This window comes from Alligator mississippiensis, chromosome 2, assembly GCF_030867095.1.
Source record: "Alligator mississippiensis isolate rAllMis1 chromosome 2, rAllMis1, whole genome shotgun sequence".
In the NCBI taxonomy this organism is placed as follows: domain Eukaryota; kingdom Metazoa; phylum Chordata; order Crocodylia; family Alligatoridae; genus Alligator; species Alligator mississippiensis.
Window position 1 is genome coordinate 253,465,944 of NC_081825.1, and position 20,607 is coordinate 253,486,550.

General features: G+C 44.2%; 1 long non-coding RNA gene across 2 annotated transcripts in view; it reads left to right on the plus strand.

Moving 5' to 3' along the window:
* LOC109283505 (uncharacterized) overlaps nucleotides 1-20,607 on the plus strand; it is a 37,447-nt gene that overhangs the window by 13,409 nt on the left and 3,431 nt on the right. For both annotated transcript variants that reach the window (XR_009460211.1, XR_009460212.1), the window contains 2 exons: nucleotides 6,163-16,979; nucleotides 17,200-17,273. This is a non-coding gene — a long non-coding RNA (uncharacterized LOC109283505). The remainder of the gene's footprint in view (nucleotides 1-6,162; nucleotides 16,980-17,199; nucleotides 17,274-20,607) is intronic.

Consider the following 20,607-nt stretch of genomic DNA (forward strand, 5'->3'; position numbering starts at 1 on the left):
TGTAGCACACACTGCTAGCTCATCCATTGCATGAGACATTAAGCATTCAAATAAGAGTTCTTCTCTGTTACAGACTGTCACCAAGTCAGTGTCACCTCGTGCATAAAGTTTGTTGAGCTCGGTGTCATCCTTTTAGGTTAAAAGGAAGTTTTTCTCTCTCTCTTCAAGGGAGAACTATCACAGTCCTTAGCCTGCCTCGCCCGCCCTGACTTAAACTCGTAGATTCATAGATGCTAGGGTTGGAAGGGACCTCAGTAGGTTATCATGTCCGACCCCCTGCCCTGGGCAGGAAAGAGCACTGCGGTCAGATGATCCCAGCTAGGTGCTTGTCCAGTCTCCTCTTGAAGACCCCCAGGGTAGAGGAGAGCACCACCTCTCTTGGAAGCCCATTCCAGATTCTGGCCACCCCTACTGTGAAGAAGTTCTTTCTAATGTCCAGCCTAAATCTACTCTCTGTTAATTTGTGGCCATTGTTCCTAGTTATTCCAGGGGGTTCCCTAGAGCATCTCCTATTCATTCCCCTGATGAAGCCACAGGATCACCTCTCAGCCTTCTCCTGCAAAGGCTGAAGAGATCTAAGTCCCTCAGTCTCTCCTTGTAGGACCTTGCCTGCAGGCCTCTGACCATACGAGTGGCCCTCCTCTGGACCTTCTCACAATTCTCCACATCCCTCTTGTAGCGCAACGCCCAAAACTGGATGCAGCACTCCACCTGCGGCCTAACCAGTGCCACATAGAGGGGAAGCATCACCTCCTTGGACCTGTTTGTCATGCATTGGCTAATGCATGATAAAGTGCAGTTAGCCTTGTTGATCACTTCATCACATTGACGACTCATGTTCATCTTGGAGTCAACTATGACTCCAAGATCCCTTTCTACTGCTGTGCTGTTGAGAAGGTCACCCCCCAGCCTGTAAGTGTTCTGGTGGTTCTTCTTGCCCAGGTGGTGCACTTTGCGCTTGTCATTGTTGAACTACATCCTATTTTGTTTTGTCCTTTTTTCCAACCTGTCCAGATCCGCCCGGATCCATTCCCTACCCTCTGGTGTGTTAACTTTGCCCCATAATTTGGTATCATCTGTGAACTTAGACAGGGTGCTCTGCATGCCCTCATCCAAGTCACTGATGAAGACATTGAATAACACTGGCCCAAGGACTGAGTCTTGTGGGACTCCACTGCCCACATCTTTCCAGGTTGATATTGACCCGTCCACCACCACTTTCTAGGTGCAATCCCTAAGCCAATTTGCCACCCACCTGACTTTATAATCATCTACATCACAGCCTGTCAGTTTATTTACAAGAACAGAATGAGATACCATATCAAAGGCCTTAAAGTGTATATGAAAAGGCGAGTAGACAGACTGCTCCTCACCCATCAGCTGCTGGACGGGCTCTCTCCTCAGCTTGCCACCGGATCCGGTTTCTGGGAAGTTTTTGAATTCCCCACCTGCTCCAGGGGTCCAATCACCAACCATCATTACTGCACAGCTGGAGCTACTTCAGCTAAAAGGGATAAGGGCTCTGCATCAGTGGGATTCTGCCTCACCTCAGAGGTACCTGTGGAGCCACAGCTACATCCCTAACTGCAGTTCCTGTTTGAGCTGGCAGCCTCTCTTATCACTGGCTCCCAGCTCTGCTGCCCATCCCCATGCTGCTGGAGACCAGCGGAGATGCCATCCCAGCTCTGCAACTCTTGGGTTAGGACCAGGTGTCCGGTGAGCTTTGGGGCCCCAAGCAATTAGGGCAGGGTGGCAAGCAGGGGTTTTCCCCTGTTCTTCTCCCCAACTCTGCCACACAGACCAATGATTTTCAGTGGAAAATCAATACATAAGAGAACAGATTGGCTTCAGAGATGTAAAAAATAATATACAGCTCCCAACCCAAGTTGCTGTGGTTAGGCTTCTAATATCAGTATATTGGTATCCCATATTTCTTTACTCTTTGGCTATTTATGGTGACACAGTAGCATTACTTCATGATTCCTCTATTTCATACATCCTTTTAGCACCCCTTATACATTGTAGGTTCTACACTTAATTATAGAGTGAGTTAATATCTATGCTCCTGCACATTCTCTGGGGTTTGTTTTTCAAAGACACTTTTGTGGGAACTCTAGTTATATTATACTCTCAGTAGACACAGGGTGTGTCTACACAAGATGCTTTACTGCACAGTAGACTATAAATACAGGTAGTAGATTTACTTCAGAGTAGCACACGGTTACATAAATGCCTGGCCTGGGAGCCTGGGTGGGCAATGTCCCCTTGCCCCTGCAAAAGGCAGCTCCTGGCCCTGGCTCTGAGATCATTGTCCCCTTCCCCAGCAGCTGCCTTCTGCCAGGGCTGGCTCCAATTGCAGAGCCCAGGTGGGGACTGTGGTGGGCCAGTAGGGGGTGCTTCTGTGCTGAGGCACCCACCTCACTGTGCCTGACCACCTTTCAGGCTCTGAGTACCTCCCTAGGTGGTGCCTCACAACTGGTCGACCCCCTTCCTGGAGCACACCTGCTAGCCTGGGAGTAACACTGCCACCACCCAGGGTCTGGACTGTTCCCGGCCATGTGCCCCATGGGAAAGACAGGCCTAGTAGTCCTTCGGGGTACTCGACCCACTCCAAGAACTTGGAGTACTTCCCTCAGTCTGAAGCACAAATAGTGGTCTCTCTTAGTCAATGGAACCAAGGGGACTCCAAGGCATAATCTAGACCCTCTCCCAGTAAGGCTTCCATGCTAGGTAACAAAGAGAACTTTATTGGTTACAAGGAGTAGGTTTAGAATAGGGTACAGAGTTGAGCAATATCAGAGAAATCCCATACAGCAAAATGCCATGGCTGGGTAGCCTTTGATCATGCATCTGAGTTATTGCAACCTATATATCTAGTTAGACCTCAGGTAGCTTACTCACAAGTATCATCCAGAGGCAAGTGGAGATTCCCTCTGGAGGCAGGCATTTCATTGATCATGAGTTGCAAGAGACAGAGCAAGTTTCAGATGGTCCAGCTTCTCTCTCTGAGTTTTCAGCATGGCAACTGCTCCTCCTCCTGGGAAATCCTTAACCTATATGGCCTTTATGACCTCATTTACGTGGTCCAATTGAAGGCCAGCACCTGTTGGCTGCCAGTCAACTAATTTGAAATGCATCACTGGTTTCTGGGTAGCCTGGCAGGGTCTCTAGCCCCCTCCCAGTCAGGTTGGCATTGGTTAGAACAATAGAGAGTTTAAGCCCCCACCCAGGTATGTGATGCCAGTCATGTAGGCGGGGGGAGCAGGCTTCCCCCCTCCCTCAGGAATGTATCCAGTTCCGGTTACAACTCAGGGTTACCTAAAGAGCCCTGGGATGTGTGCCCTTTGCAGTGACCATGTTAACCATATTGCCAGATAGAAGAGTTTTTTGGGGAGAGACAGAGGTGGTATTCTGCCACAGGGCCAATGTCCCCTTACCTGATAGGACTTTCAGCTCCAGGGGAGGCCCTGTTACATGTGCACATTAACCAGCTATAAAGTTAATACACATTTTCAAGGACTAACTTTATAGCTGGTTGGAGCTTTTTATTGTGTGATAGCTACTTTGCACGTGTAGCTGGCCTCCAGGTAACTATGCAGTTTACCAGTTAAATGCACAATACATGTAATGTGTAGAGGGGGCCCAATGAACTGCAGTGCCTTGTGCAACTCCAATAATTAAATCAGTAGGGTTATATATATGTGTTTGTCCATTTGGAGAAGCTAAAAGTTGTTAACTTCCTGCCATGGCACTAGAGAAGAAAATCTATGTACAGGGTCAAACACTTCATGTATAGCTTAGTAAGAACTATGCTGTAGGAACAGGATATCCTGTTTTAAATAATAAAGACAATAAGAGACTCAAATATTGCAGATACCCTGACATTTCCTGAAACTGTTTTAAGATGTGTCTGTCAAAACTGTCTTCACTGCAAAGTGGAACACTGTGCTGGCTACCTTGCTCCTTCTACTGTTTCCCAAAATCCTAACATTTACCCATCTATAAAATAACTGCCATACCACTAGCAGTTTTAATACCCAATCTTGCTACTTCATATGTTGGGAAAGTGAAGAGAATTGATGTAGTTAATTCTATATGTTATTGTTAAGATTATTCCTATTCCAATATCACAGAACAGGAGAATGTGAAAATGGCAGCACATGTATGACTATTGATTGGATATGAATAATGAAACATTTATCTCAGTAAACATGAACTGTATATTGAGCGAGTGACTGAATCTTATATATATATATAAAAGATTCGGCACTTATATATATAAAGGATTCTATTCTATTCATATATATATATATATATATATATATATATATATATATATAAGATTCCATACTGAATAACAATGTAGAGCATGTGCTTTCTGTTTTTATTTCTGTACCATATTTAAGCAGCTTTCCATAGACAGTAGCAGCCAGCACAGTGGCTCAATGTACTAATATTTTCATTCAGTGATGCTTGATCCTTTACTCTCTATTGCAGTAAGCCTGAATCACAGATGGGGATTAAAAAATTTAAATGAAGCAATTTGTATTAAACACAGTCCTGCCTTCATGAACCATCACTTATAACAACAAAATTTCAGAGAGGCTAGTGGAAATAATGTATGGATACTTGGAACTTTTCTTGCTTCATTTTTGGCTATTGGATAACAATTGCAGCAAATCACATATAAGGATTTTGCTCCAGATTTAATACAAGTATTGTTTGGTGAATTAATTTTTAATAGTAATTAATGGCTATTTATCTTGGGTCCAGAGAAGTAGGTCATCAGAAAGATGTAATGCCATGTGGATGACACGCAAATTCGTGAAAAGGATGACACGCAAGTACGTGTCTAGACTTCTCCATGATTCAAGAAGTGGGAGAAATGGCTCAAAGAAGAGACCTGAAATGTAACCTCTATCACACCAAACTCATCCTTTTATGAAAAATTATTTTTCAGAAATGGGCTCAAAACTAAGTCTGTCTCTAAGAAGTTTAAGTCGCATTTTTATGGATTTCAGGTATCTGAGTCATGAATGTAATGCACAGGAGACACAACAGTGCTAAGACAAATAGATTATTTACGCGTCCCCAGCTTGGTTTGGGTGGGCAAAGCAGAAGGATCTAACCAAGTGTTGCCCTATAGTCCACTGTGGTTAGGGCATTTGGAAGGGGAGACCTGGATTTTAGGCTGTCCTAAGCCAGAGGCAATTTGAACCAGTATCTCCCACTTCCCAGGTAAATGGATACCAGACTATTAGATAGATGGAATGAGGGCATTTCCCATCCCTCCTGCTGAAGACTAGCCACTGAGCAGAGAGGAATATAAGAGAAATTGGAGACAGATGATCATGCAGGATGGAACCTGCCTCTAGACCCCAGAGAATGGCACAATTCTGGAAAGGAGGAATGCATTCTGGTCCCTTCCCTGAACTCTGCTCTGTATTTTGCATTAGTCATTAGCTAAAATGTATAAATCAGGGGTTCTCAAACTTTGTCTTCACGAGCCTCACTTAACTATGAAAAAAATGACTGCACTTCCCTATAATTTGCTAAAACAATACAACAAATTGAAAATAGTAGGCCTATATGCTGCACAAAATGAATAAAAAAGTTGATGGGATTTGATCAATAAAGATTAGTTTGAGTTTCAAAAGTATTTGTTTTAAGTTCAAGGGCAGTATAAATGGAAGCAGTTAAATTAAACCAAAACTTAAACAATTTAGGAAACATGACACCAAACAATGATAGGTTAATTCAGTATAAAATCCATCAGTTCTATTTTAGCCCTGGGAAGTATGTGTTTGTTTCCTCGCAGCACAAAGTAGTGGAATTTGGGGTTGCAGTGTTGACAGAAAGAGGCATAAGACATCTTTGACAGAAAGCTGGGACACTTTGTTTTGACTGCAGTCAAGGCTGAGAAATCTGACTGACATGGGTAGTTGGAAGAAAAAGGAATGAGTGCTAACTCAGGAAACTCAGATCCCACCGATAACCAAAAGTCTGTGGCTGGCATTTGTGAAAAATTGGCCTGCAATTCCTAGTTGCTTAACAGGTTGATAAAGCTTTCCTCTTCTTTTGAGGACAGCATATCCATGGGGATCGGCTTAAAGGTGAATGGGGTCCTGATCCACTGATTACATTTGGTTTTTCCCATTTCAGGAAAGTATTCACAAAACTGCTCCTGCAGACCCCCTAAGTGCTGAACAATTATATCCTGGATACTGTCAACTTACAGATCACTGCACTGTTGAACAACATCCTCCATTGTTGAAACAGATCCCTGCTGCTCACATGAAGACCACAGTTCAAGTTTGTTAATGAATGCTGCTATCCAATCAATAGCAATGAACACATTTGCATCTCATCCCTGAACACATTCAGAGACTATGACAGCCAGATATAAGAACAAAGATACCCAATGAGTGTCACTGAAATACTGTAAAAGTGGGGAGTTACTACCAGCAAGAAAAATACAGACTTTGTTGCGTAGTTCACATGGTCTTGTCAGTACTTTGCTCCTGGGCAGCCATCGGACTTCTGCATGTAGCAACAACTGTGTGAAGTTTGCCCCCATCTCTTTGCATAAAATTCCAAAGGCTGAAACTGAGCTCAAACTGGCCACACAAATTAAGGACAATAAAAAGTCCCTCTTCAGATGTGTAGAAAGTTGAAAAAAACCAAGGGTAACCCTTGGACCCTTACTAAACCAAGTGGGGAAGCTGATAACTGACACCCAGGAAAAACCCAATCTCCTTAACGACTATTCTATGTTGGTCTTCCATTGGCCCAAGGAGATCATCCTGCCTGACAGGATGCAGGTTCACCAGGGAAATGGCATCCATCATTGGCGTTGACCTTGTGAGGGAATACCTTGAGAGACTGGATATCCACAGATCAGCCAGCCTGGATGGAATGCATCCAAGAGTGCTAAAGGAGTTGGCTGACATCATAGCATGGCCAATGGCAAGGATATTGAGAACTTGTGGCACTCAGGTGAGGTGCCTGATGATTGGAAGAGGGCCAATGTGGTGTCTATCTTCAAGAAAGGGAGGAAGGAAGATCCAGGGAAATATAGGCCAATCAGTTTGACCTCATTCCCTGGAAAGATCTTGGATAAAATCATCAAGGAAACCATTAACAACAGGCTAACAGAAGGTAACATTCTGAGAGACAGTCAACAGTTTTGTTGTGGGTAGGTCTTGCCTGACCAATCTCATTTCCTTCTATGACCAGGTAATGCATCACCTGGACAAAGAAGAAGAGGTGGATATCATATTTTTGGACTTCAAGAAAGCCTTTGAACTGGTGTTCCATGATGTCCTCATGGAAACATTGGGGAATTGTCGCCTCAACAATTTCACAGTCTGATGGCTGAGGAACTGGTTCTGTGGATGGACCCAGAGAGTGATAGTTGATCGAACCAAATCAATATGGCACATGGTGACCAGTGGCATCCCCCAGGGCTCCATTCTTGGACCTGTATTCTTCAATGTGTTTCTAAATGATCTGGGCTCTGGTGTCCGAAGCGGACTGGCTAAGTTCTCTGATGACACCACACTATGGGGAAGTGTGGTCACCCTACAGGATAGGCTGGCAATCCAGGCTGAACTTGAAAGACTTACAAGGTGGGTGAATCAAAACCTGATAGCATTTAATACTGAGAAATGCAAGGTGCTCAACCTAGGGAGGAAAACCCACACCACATTTATAGGCTCAGCAGTACCACACTCGCTAGCACCAGGACTGAAAGAGACTTGGGGGGTCATGATTGACCATAAGTTGAACATAAGCCACCAATGCGATGTCGCAGCCAGCAAAGCAAAGAAAACTCTGGCTTGCATCTACTGATGCATCTCAGGCAAGACCCAGGAAGTCATCCTCCCACTTTACTCGGCCTTGGTGAGATTACAGCTGGAATACTGTGTCCAGTTCTGGGCTCCGCAATTCAGAAAGGATGTGGAGAAGCTTGAGAGAGTCCAGAGGAGAGCCACACATGATTAGAGGACAAGAGAGCAGACCTTATGAGGACAGGCTGAGAGACATGGGACTCTTCAGCCTGGAAAAGCATAGGCTCAGAGGTGACTTGGTGGCAGCCTATAAGTACATAAGGGGTGTGCATCAGGAACTGGGAGAACATCTGTTCACCAGGACACCCCATGGGAAGACAAGGTCCAATGGTCACAAACTCCTGGAAGACTATTTTAGGCTGGACTTAAGGAAAAACTTCTGTACTGTCCAAGTCCCCAGGGCCTGGAATAGACTCCCCCAGAAGTGGTGCAAGCACCTACTCTGGATACTTAAAAAAAACACCTGGATGCCTGCCTTGCTGGGATCATTTGACCCCTGCTGACTTCCTACCCCTTGGGCAGGTGGCTGGACCCAATGATCTTGCAAGGTCCCCTCCAGCCCTAATGTCTATGAAATCTATGAAACTCTCGAATTACCCAGGCACGACTTTATAAAGCTTACAGTTTTTACTGCAACTGAAACAACATTGCTGAGCTCCTCTGACATCTTAGCAGCCAATGCCTGTCTGTGGATCATACAGGCTATGTATAGATAGTCAAAAAGCCTGAGAGTGAATTGATTCGCTCTTTGCATGTTAGTCCAAACTACAGAGATTAAACTGAGAAGCAAGCGAACAGACGTTCACTTTTGTTTCAGAAAATGCAGCCACATGCCTGCAGTGGCTCAGACCAGAAGCCAGGGGGTGCTAGAGCATGCCTCCCAGCCTGCCGACCACTGCCAAAGGGAAGGCTTTTCCTGCTTCCCTGCTCAAACGGAGAAGGTGTGGCCACACCCCGTGCTCTCCACTCAAGTAGGGAGTGGGACACAGGGTTGGGGGGCGGGACAACAGCCTGGGAGAGACTGCCCCCACCCTCCAAGCAAACCCCAGCTGAGGTCCATGGCCTAGGAAGGGGGTTTTAACCCCCTTCCCCAGCTCAGAGTGCTGGCTCCAGGCACAGACACATTCTTTTATATCAGGAGCGGGCAAATTGCAGGCCACCAAGTACTTTCATCAAGCCTGCAGTGCTCAGCAACAAACTGTCCCATCCAGCCCTTCTGCCCATGAGGGTGGGAGTGAGGTACTCACATGTACACCCTCCCCCCAAACATAACCTATTGTGCCTTGCTCCCACCTTCATGGGCAGAAAGGCCTGGCCCAGCCAGCATGCAGCTTCTGGGCCATGGGGGGACAGTCCCTCCTAGGCTGTTGCCCCCCTCCTACCCCATGCTCCATGCTTGAGTGTAGAGCAGGAGGAATGGCCACACCCCAGCCAGAACCAGTGGTCTGAGCCAGGGAAGGGGGGTTTAAATCTCCCCGGCCCCAGACCCCAGCTGGGGTTTGCCTAGGGGAGGCAGTCCCTCCCATGCTGGCACCCCCTCCACCCCACACTCTGCCCCACACTTCCACCCCGTCTGGTCCAGCAGCAGCCTGGCAGGGGCTGCTGTGCCCATGCCAAGCAGACCCTGGCTGCAAAGTGTCCTGGGTGCTGTGGGACTGTGAGTCAACTTGAACCAGGAAGTGGTCTGGGACAAAAGTTTCATAAACTGGTTTGACCTAAATTAGTTAAGTTTGATACTACATTCAAGCAGGTTTATCTTAAACCAGTTCCAGACATTTTGAAACTGTTTTATATGCAATGAACTTCTGTTCTGTTACAGGTTTAAGTCAGTTTCTGATCATTTAAACTGGTTTATGTATAACTTCTGTCCCTAGCCGCAATGATTCCAAGTTACAAGCCTGCTAGGCTATCCTGTCATAGACCCTGCTCCATTACTGAAAATTCCAAAATAATGTCCCCAGTTAAGGCCTGGAACTTGGACAAAGTATTTAACAGTTTTAAAAGCATTTCACCGATTGCTCGTGTGGGGAGAGGACAGCAAAACAGAAATTACTCCTTTAATTCAGTTGCTGTAGCAAAACAAATATACACCAGTAGTTGTGCAGCATTTGATATATCTGTAGACTCACGTGTCTAAATGGAATAATATGGGCTCTGATGAACACTTGCTAAGAACTGCTCTTTTACATCAGTGGCCATCTCTGCAGTCTGGTGTGAAACTGTCATTTGAAAGCAGGATCGCATCTAGTTGTTGCACTGCGTTCTGCTTTATCATAACTGAACACATATCCTTTGCAGCTGGAAGTAGTTGCTTTTCACATATGTTGTGATCCTTGCCTGCTTTGTCAATGTGCAAAGCCACATGGTAAGAAGCCTCAGTAGCATGAATGCCACGTGGCCCCGGAGGCTGGCAGGGCATGGTGAGCTCCAGCAGTCGGTGGCGGTGCTCTTGGTGGTGGGAGCGTGGCAGTGGCAAGCGGTGAGCTCTCGCAGGTGGCTGAAGTGCTGTTGGTGGAGGAGGGAGTGGTGAGCACTGCCTCCAGACGCCACTGGCAGTGTCAGTGGCCGCCAATGGTGATTGGGGACCACACACAGACGCTGCTGGCCGTGCGGGCAGCACTTTTTGCAGGGGGTGCACTGCCAAGCTCAGGGGGTGCATGTGCACCTGCATGCACCCTCTATGAGTTGCCAATGCTCAGTAGCCTCCATGTTAACAGTGCTGTACACTTCAACAGCTTTTCTTGTCCTGTTAACCCATTGAGCTTCCTCTGAAAAACATCCATGGGTTTAGATACTAAGGTAGGGTGTCTTGTTTCAAGATGCTGGTGTAGCTTGCAGGGCCACATACTGTTGTTTGCCAGGACTTCAGCATATACAACATGTTGAGGCCTCAGTGCATCGCTGGACCCACTCCATGTAAAAACCAAGTTTTAAATAAACATTGTCATCTTTTCAACCTTTGTGTTTTGCTGGAACCTCTGCTGCTGGGCTTCAGCTTGGGTTGTATGCTTTTCTCCCTTTGTTGCAAAACAATCCATATCTTCTTTAAGCTGTTTCTCACTAAGCACACTGCTGAGTTTTGCAAGTTTGCTTACAAAAAACGATGCAACATACATCTGACATGTCACAGTTGCTAAGCAACATTAGTACATTAAACACAAGCTTTTTGCATTATTTTTAGTTATTTTAAAATATAATACATTTAAAATATATAACTTGCTTTTCAACTCATCCAACCTCTCCTCAAAAAACAAAGACTCAGAGCTTGAGCATCCCTTGACACGATGCTGTGCCTCATCAGGGAGGCCCACCACATAGTTTGAGAACCGAGAACCACTGGTATAAACAATATGTAGAGCTTGAGCCAGGACCCAGGATTTAGCCTCCACATCTTATTGAAAGCATTTTTGCCTATTTGCTGTATCCTTGTCCCAGAGATTTTAGAGCCTGTCATGTTTTGAATGCATCCTTTTCAGTCTCTGTGAACTAACCAGACCTCCATCACTTAGGTCACCACAATCTATCTCCTCTGATAGAAAGTGGTACTATTGCTCTTCTGAAGGAATCCAAAAATCCTGAAGATGTTAGGTTAGACATAAACAGAGCCTTTCAGGGAATGAAGGTGCATTTAGCACAGATTGAAAAACAAGTCGCAAAGCATTCTGTACAGAAGATTGCATTTAATCCAAGGCTTTTTCATACTTTTGCTTGCTAGCAAAGTCATTTAGAAGGGATGAGGGTGTTCCTTTAGGAAATGCCTATATTTCATATCAAGGTTCAGCTGAAAATGATTTGTTTTGAATACAGCTTTCAAATTTGTTGTAGTTGGTATTTTCCAGCTTTGAAAGACATCATCCTGGAGAGTCCTTCCTTGAGACAATCCAGACTCAGAGCTAAGATGTGGTCTGCCTCCAGGACCCCTTGGAGGACTGTCTGACCTGGAGGATCCTAGTATGAAGGTTCTAAGAGAAGAACCGATTTTTCCCTTTTTTTCAACACTTAAAACAGCTGTACAAAATTACCTGCAAGCCAAACAATAGAAGAATACTGAACACATATGGCAAATACACGAACAATACCAACAACACCACAATGGAAAACTTAAGTTACCCCTCTCTGCTTTTTTCCTACGCATCCAGTATTCTGCGCAGCTTACATTTTTACTCTACATTCTCTAGGACATGAGTTTTGTATTATGTTTTGTAGACCAACAATTACCATATCAAAATTGGAAGAAAGTAACAAGCTAGCTAGCTTATACCCATCTTATATGCCCTTAGTCATTTCCATTAAATCATCATAGGAATGTTTCAGAAGTATAATAACTCCATCTCATGCATCTTCACTCAAGTTTCCTTATCCAGTACCTCCTCCCCTCTACCCACAGCTGCTATCACTCACTGAATTACTGGCAGTAGTACATCCAGTTGTGACATTACTTAGAAAGGACAAAACCTACTTGGTGTCACAGAAATATCTGACTGTGTCAGTTGGACAAGTCCAAGATCTGCCTTTTCCCTTTCAGTTTTAGCATTCACGTTTCCTCACTGTCATGGTACAAAGTATTTAAATTTGGAGTTTTAATGTTTGGAATATTTCTTGCAGCTGTCCCATATTTTTTTCTTACTTTCCCTCTTTCATTGTCTCATTTAAAAAGAACAGTAATGTAATACAAAATCCTACTTAAACTATTTTGGAATTGCTTGATGATTTGTTGTAATAAAAATGTTCTATTACATTCTAACATAGGTGATGCGTGGCGGGGCACAGGAGGTATGTGCCCCCCCTGAGATTGGCCACCGCCAAAGTCACCACGAGCTTCTGCGGGCAGTCTCTGCTCACCATCCCCCCGCTCCCTGCTTGCTGTCAATGTGGCCGCCGGTGTCTGTGGGCGGTCCCCACTCACCCTGCCCCCCGCCACTCCACGGCCAACACCGTCTGTGGGAGGACCCTGCTGCCGCCTACAAATGGTGCCCCCCCAGTCTCAGGAGGCACCAATCGTTCATACATTTTAACTTAGAGAGTAATTATTTGACAAAGTTACTGTACTCTCTCCTTTACCAGAGAAGAAACTGATAGTAAGTGAATTGATAGTAAGTTGGATGAGCCCATTTCAGTTTCTAATGGATGGAATCCTCTTGGACTTGTACATGACAAAAACTGAGAATTTCAAGTGATCCTGGACTGGCTACCAATGGCATTCAATCACAATCATCCTTCAGTGGAATAGTTTTATTTTTCAGGTTATTTGGTATTTAAATATTATCCTATTTACCCAAATTCAAGACAACTCTGAATTTAAGACAAACTCCCAGTAATTAGATTCTATACATGGAAAATGAGAAATTGGTTGTGTTTTTTATGTATATCATCTAAAAGTTGTCCCCACCCCACCACAAGGAAAGCAGTAGTAGGGATGAGGGGCCAGCTTTCTGCCTCTTGCCCCCTACCATGCCTGCACCTATTTCTCTTCAGCCTATCCCGTCTTCCACTGGTGCCCCTAATGCCTGCCCCTGGCCCTCCTACCCCTTGTCCCCCTATGCCTGTTTTCCTACTTGCCCCTACCCCACTGCCACCTGCTTCCTGCCCCTTGCCCCACTGTGCCTGTCTGCCCACAACCCACTTTCCTTCTGCTGCCTGGACCCTCCCAGTGCCTGCCCCCCACCCCCTGATCCCCTGCAGCTTACCTTCTGGGCAGTTCTGGCTCTGGGTCAGGCAGCAGCGGTTGCCCTGCCTGAGCCCTGGACTAGCCCAGCCAGGTAGAAGAAATAGTGGCAGCTCTGGACCTGCCCCAGTCAGGGCTAGAGAGTTTGGAGCCAGATGTGAGAGTAGGTGATGGGGGCAGGGCAGGCATGCTGTGCAGTCTCCTCTGTGTGTCCCCCACTACCATGCAGTCTCTACTGCACTCCTCCCACTGCAAGTCCCCTCTCCTGGCATGAGCCACCCCAACCTGGGACAGGCAGTGGTTCAGCTGAGCTGTTGCCTGCCTTGGGCTGGTACTTGAATCTAAGAGGAGGCTTTCCCCTACATTCGGTTGAAGAGAAATCCTCATCTTGGATTTGAGTAAATACAGTATTTTTTACATAATGATTAACAAAGGTGACTTAACCTAATATTGGATGCAACGTGGAACTGACTTGGGAAAATCTTCTAGAGTCTGAAGTACTGGACCTCACATATTTTAAAAGAAATTGAGATACTTTGACTTTTAGAGAGCACTTTATTATCATAGCTGCTTGCTATTGGATATCCATTTTCCTAACCAGATGACCAGCATTTTCCTGAAGGACAAATGTCTTCTTGCAAAGTATTGAGAAAATCTCTCCTGAAGAATGGCAGTCCATCTTGCTGAAGCCCTGTCACATTGCTAAGAAAGCCATATTATTTGCTTGTATGGCAAACAACAAATCTGAAAAATCTGTTCCTTAGATTTAATTGTTGAAAATCCTGAAAAAGAAGGAAAGCAGTGCTTGATCACCACTTAAACTACTCTTCTACACATTTTCCAAATGCCTTCTTTGTTTGCATTTTTTTCTGTTCCAGAAGAAGAGACACCTGGCACATTGGTTTGTATTGTCAATGCTTCACAGATATCCAGGCACATTCTTAACCTTGTCCCTCAAATCAAACTTTGTTCGCCAGTTAAGGAACAACCATGTTTAAAACTTACAAACTTCCCTTAACGTCTTGAATGGTCTTGCTCTTCCACTTACCAGGTTATTCTTTTACTTTATTTCTCTTGCCTATTAGCTACCTGATAATCTCTCTTATATCCTGTTTTTATTTAAGTATGAAGTTCTGCAAGTCTTTGTTCTACCTGCAATTTATCTGCTCTGTTTGCTTTTTTTTCCCCCTCAGAGACCTGAGGAAAGCTATATTAATACCCAAAAGCTTATCTGTGTCCTTCCTAACTATATACATACATACTTCACTTGCAGGTAGTGGAGTTAAATTGCACGTGACATAGGCCCTAATCCTGCAAACACACTTGAGATTACTGTTTGCCTTGATCCCAGACACTGAGTCTTCTCGTGGTAGTAAAAATAAGCATGTGCATAAATGCTTGCAACTCAAGGTCTATAATGAGTCAGCTGCATCTGTTTGGTACCTTTATGTTATGTTCTAGCTCCCTCTAGATGGTGAGGTAAGCAGAAGAGCTTTCCCTTCCTATTTGAGGTCTTAGAACCAGCCATCTTGTTATAATCCCTAACACAGAAAAAATACTGTAGTCATTTTTCCTAATCCGCATAGATAGTTTACAGCTGGTACCAAATCCTTAATTTCATTTCTCTCACAGCTAAAAATGCATAAAGCAATATAGGCTCTGCTCCCGTAGACTTTGACACTGCTGTTTAAACTTTATACAAGTGTATATTTCCACTGACATCATCTATTTACTCTTTTGGATAATTAAGGAAGTAGTAAATATCTTTAAAATGAGAAATCTGGATAAATTAAGCCAGTAGTGGCATCATTTAATAGCTGAAGGCCAAATCTTTTCTCATTTACAGTAGTGTAAACTACTCCATTTATTTAGGGGCAAGGCCTCACCTACAACCTAGGTTAACAGAACAGAACATGGTCATTAGAATGTAATAACCTCAACCTTGAATCCACTTCCTTTTGTTGCATTATATCCTATAGTTGGCTTTAAAAAAACCCAACAACCTAGATTTACTCTTTATGCCTTAGATGAAAGCCTTAACATTTGTCATGTATGTGATAATGTTGCTAGCTATCCTGACTTTTATAATACAATTTCCCTAACTTAATGATTACCACAATTTTGTTAGCAGATGCATTGTATTTGAATATTGAAACCTTAGCTTTAATTGTGAATAATTTTACGGGACAACCTACATGCAAATCTTGGATGGGAAGAAAAGAATTAAGGATTCTTAAAGGTTACGAGAGAAGTCAAAAGAAAGTGATCGTAATGAAACTCAAGTACCACTCAACATGGATAGTATCCTGGGGATGTCCTAGGTTGAACACTTTGTGTGGATAAATTCAGAAAGTCCCTCAGGAAAAGGAAGTGACTTTGGATTTCAACCTGTGGGTATCTCAAGAGATCTTTCCTGTCACAATGACCTTACTTTTATAATGGATCTCTTCTTGTGAGATGCTGAATGCCTTTACTCACACTGAACTTAGTGCGAATGAAGTGTTGCCCAAAGCCAGAAAACTTGTAAACCTCTCTGCCACAGAGAAAATATTTACATATTATGTAAGGTAAGAAAGGGAAATATTACCCTAGGGATGACTGATGGATGCATTTTACAATTTGATACCAATGTATTAAAGATATGGAGAGAGAGACCTCAGTCTATTTGGACATATTCTTGCAGCAGTTATTTCATAGTGAAATTCCAAGTCAATGAACAAGATTAGAAAAATCTTGTGCAGCTCAGTCTGCGTATCATAGTCTCTTTACATAATTATGCAACTCTTTTTACCATATTTTTTTGCATAGCACATGGCCCCCCCCAAAAATACAACCTGTTTTTGGAAAGGCAGAATGAAAGAAAAAAAATTGTGGCCACGTAGGACAGACACAAAGCCTCATCTTCAACTCACTTTCCCTTACCTGCTTAGTCAAAAGCTACTGCTATAACCCTTTCACAGCTGAAATGTTAACAGCCCTTGGCTGCTCAGTCACCTGTAGCTGTGCTGAAGACTGGACTCTATGGGCACATCTAGGTTTTTGAAAAAAGCTAAAGACATGCAGGGTTGTGAAACAGGAGAAGAGAAAACAGAAATAGCTAACACACAGCAACATAGCTGAAAAAATGATAGCTTGATTGGTGGAATATCAAGACTATTAAAACAGAGAGAGTCAGTTGACTCTCTCAGCTCTGCCTGGGTAGAAATGCCACTGCTTCTACTGGGCAGTTGGTGTTAAACTTTGGGTAGAGCAGGAATCAAAATAGGGTGCAACCGCACCATTCCACCCCTACATTGGATATGCCCTTGCTAGACTCTTTCCTCTCTTCATGCAGGTGCTAGAGAGAAGAGAAGGAAAAGCAGGATTTCCATGCTGCTATTCCGTGTAGAAAATCAGCTTCTCTGCTTAAGATACACATCCCATTTTTGGCAGACTAATCTTTGGGGAAAAGATGCACGTGTTATGTGAGTAACTAGGGTATTGTCATCAAAATATAATTTTGTGCCAAATAATTGGTAATCAGAATACACAAAATCTACTGAAAAAGAAATCAGCTTGCATGACACTGAAACGGGAAGATATTTTAAAGTGGTTTGCCCTTTCTGTTGATAGTGCTTGCAGTATGTTATCTTTCTGATGAGCAGAGACAGATGCTACATTCCTCTTAAATTTCCACAATTGCAGTGACAGTTCTGATGGCGTCCTTGAAGACCACATAGAATGGGACCAACTTGAGGCTTAACCACTTCCACCAACAGGTACAGATGCATGTTGCAGAATATTAATGCTAGTGCATTTTCTCTGTGTAACAAACACATCAGCTTGTTTCCTCATTATATTACATGATGTGACAAACAGGGTATGAAGTACGAAGCCAAGTAAAAGCTCCCTTAATTTATGCTAATTGCTGAAAGACTTATTGTTTACCTCCAAATCAGTGAGTAATCAACAACACTAAACAAAACAAACACAGCTAATTGTATAAAGAAATTAGGGAAATGTTGACAAATTAGCATATTTTAAATAATTTATCAAACACTTCATAGCTTTCCAGTCTGCTACCAACCTGTATGAGGCAGCATAGCTCAGTCAACAGAACTGAAATTTGGTCTCTGTTCTTAATTCTAGTCCTCTAACCCAGGGGTGGCCAATCCATGACTTACATGCCACAAGGGGCACAGGCAGCCTCCGTGGGTGTGGCGCACAGAAGATCAGTGAGGGGACAGGGAGCACAACTGCAGATAGGGCAGGGAGCAGCATGCAGAGCAAGAGATCAAGCAGGGAGCACAGGGCAGGAAGCAGAAAGCAAAGCAGCAGATAGGGTAGAAGAAAGGGATCAGAGTGGCACTTGGAGAGAGCATGGGGCTAATTTGTAACATACGTGCAAAAAAGGTTGGTCTACAGTGCTCTAGCAGACTCAATGACCTTGGACAAATCATCTTGCCTATCCCTGCCTCTTTCCCCATTTGCAAATGGGGATAATACTGCCTTTGTAAGAGCTAGGCATTACCTCTATTATCGTAATACAGCCACCACCACAAGCTAACCAGGTCAATTTGAGCACTCTGTTTCCGTTTATTTGAACATGGCTTCCTGTGTGTGAATGCTTTACTTTGTTGTAAAGATGTCAGAGATTGGAGCAGGTACCTATTAGTACTGCTTCATTAACTGGAATATAATAAACATATTCCAAAATATTTTTCTGGGAACTTTCTTCTCACCCAAAGACACACATCCATGCTGGAATACTTCAGGTTTCCTTGGTTCTCTAGGTCTTTTTACCTATCCCACACACTTTCCTAGATGTTTATCCTTGCATCACTGATTCTCAAGTCTTTCTTTCTACATACATGAGTTGGCCTGACAAACATACTGTCTACCAGTGCTGTCCAACTGGTGGCCCATGGACTGAATGCATCCCCAAGGAGTTAATTTATGGCTCCCTGGATCGCTCCTGGGCCACATTCTCCCCCCACCACAGAGACTGCTTCTGCAGAGGTCTCCAGGCTCCTTCTCCCTCCACTAACTTCAGCTTCCTGCTCCACCCCTGGGAGGTGGTGTGGCTATGGGTCCTAAGAAACTCAGGATTTGGGGGGCCTGGGTTCCCTGCAAAGCAGGCAAGGGGGAGGGGGCAATGCAGCACAGTGGCAGATCCACATGATCCACACCCCAGTAGGTCTGTGTCCTGCACAGGTGCACCTTGTGGTGTGCAGCCACAGCCCTCCATCACTCTGAAGTTGGGCAGCACTGCTGCATCCCATGATAAGTTAGGACACATGCTTGAAAGGGAGGAAATGTGTGTTCATGCTCTCACCAGGCAAAGGAGGAATCCTCATCCCTCCCATATCCTGGCTGGGTGGTATAAGCAATATACTGTTAGGCAAAAAGGAGATAATTTGACTCTAGTTTGTACTTTATTTTTGGCTGGAACTATCAGGTTAATCTAAATTCACTAATAGGCTCAGGTCAACTGAAACTACATTTTGGATGAATATTTGCTAAAAAATTCCAACCAGCTCAACTAGCAGCACTGCAGAATTCTCACATTCTATGGAGTAGGATGGGGGTTACCAAAATCCAAATCTAGTATTCTCCAAAGCAAAACTTTAATATATTAAGGTAGCTTGCCTTATAAAGTGGTGAAGCTTAGTAACTACACTGAGCAATAACAACTTCAGAACATACCTGTAGTGGGGACATGAAATAAACTTGCCTATTTCTTGGGAGAATTGATTTGAAGTAGACAGATTTTCTTCTAAAGCAGTAACTTGGGAGGCTGTAAGTATATCATACATGGATAAGATAAAGCCCCACTGATTCAATTGTCATTTTCTCTTCCCTGCCATCTTTCTTTCCATGCCTGGAGGACCAACTATTACTGTCTGTTTGCCAGTTCCCCACTTTTTCTTCTCGTCTCTTTAAGATCACTTTTCTCTCTCTCTCACTCTCTCTCATAGCCTCAAAGCCCTGCTTGATTTGAAAAAATGCTCCCTCAGAAATACCACTACTAGCACTATAATTTTAGCAGCTGCACCCACATGACTTTTTTCTCACTATGGTTTGCACAGTCTGCCCAGGAGCCAGCCTCTTTTCACCTGCACAGCACACTATCTTCTCTCAGGTATGCTGAATACAGGTCAGATGCAAAGGGGCAAAATTGGGACTTTATTGTCTGCAGATTAGAAGAGCAGCCAGTAGGGAACAGCCTGCACCATAAAGTCTTGGGTTATTAGCTATGACAGCAGTTTTCTGGCCTGGATTTTCAAAGCTGCTGCTCTACCTTATCCCTCAATCGCCAGGAGTATCTAGGCAGATGGGAAAGAGAATAAGATCCCTCTCTTTCTGTATAATACCATGCCATCTGGGTACAAGCTTCATGACAGGCAAGGATAGGCAGCACTCCTCTAAAATAACAGCAGGCACCTGTTTTCTGTTGACAGTGAAGTCACATAGAGGGAGGAAAGTCCCAGCTTGTCCAAGCAAGCAAATGATCCCTCTCTGAGTGTTGTGTCCTGTCAGTACTTCCCACATTGATGGACCCAGCCATGTGGTCCCAGCAAAACCTGGGGATTAGCATATTTACATATTTGCTATTTACATTTTTGCTGGCTCCTTCAAGAGAGCAAACTAGGGCATGTGTGCACCATTGTGCAATTTGGAAAGCCAACTGCTATTTCGGGTACTTCTGATGACAGCTGTGCATGGATAAACAATTCCCAAACAGCACAGTCACCTGTTGCCCAACAGTTGACTTTCCAACACCAAACAGGTTAGCTAAGGACCTGAAACAATTTGAGGTAGCCAGGAATAGCAACCTGCATCCATAGCAATACGGGCTCCTTGTGTCATGAACTGTAGCACTGGAGGGGTGGAGCAAGCCTCCTTATGCCGGTCCACAAAGGTCTGTTTCCTCATGGAGATGTTCTAGAGATACTATGCTACACTGTTTCCCTTATTTAGAAATCTTGGTGGGTGGCTGGGAACAAGTCAGCAGTCGTATCCTGTATCAGGTTGTCCGATGTGCTTCCTCTACACCCCTGAACATTTCTGTAATGCTTGACAGGCCTTCCAGCATCTTTTTGAACTACTCTA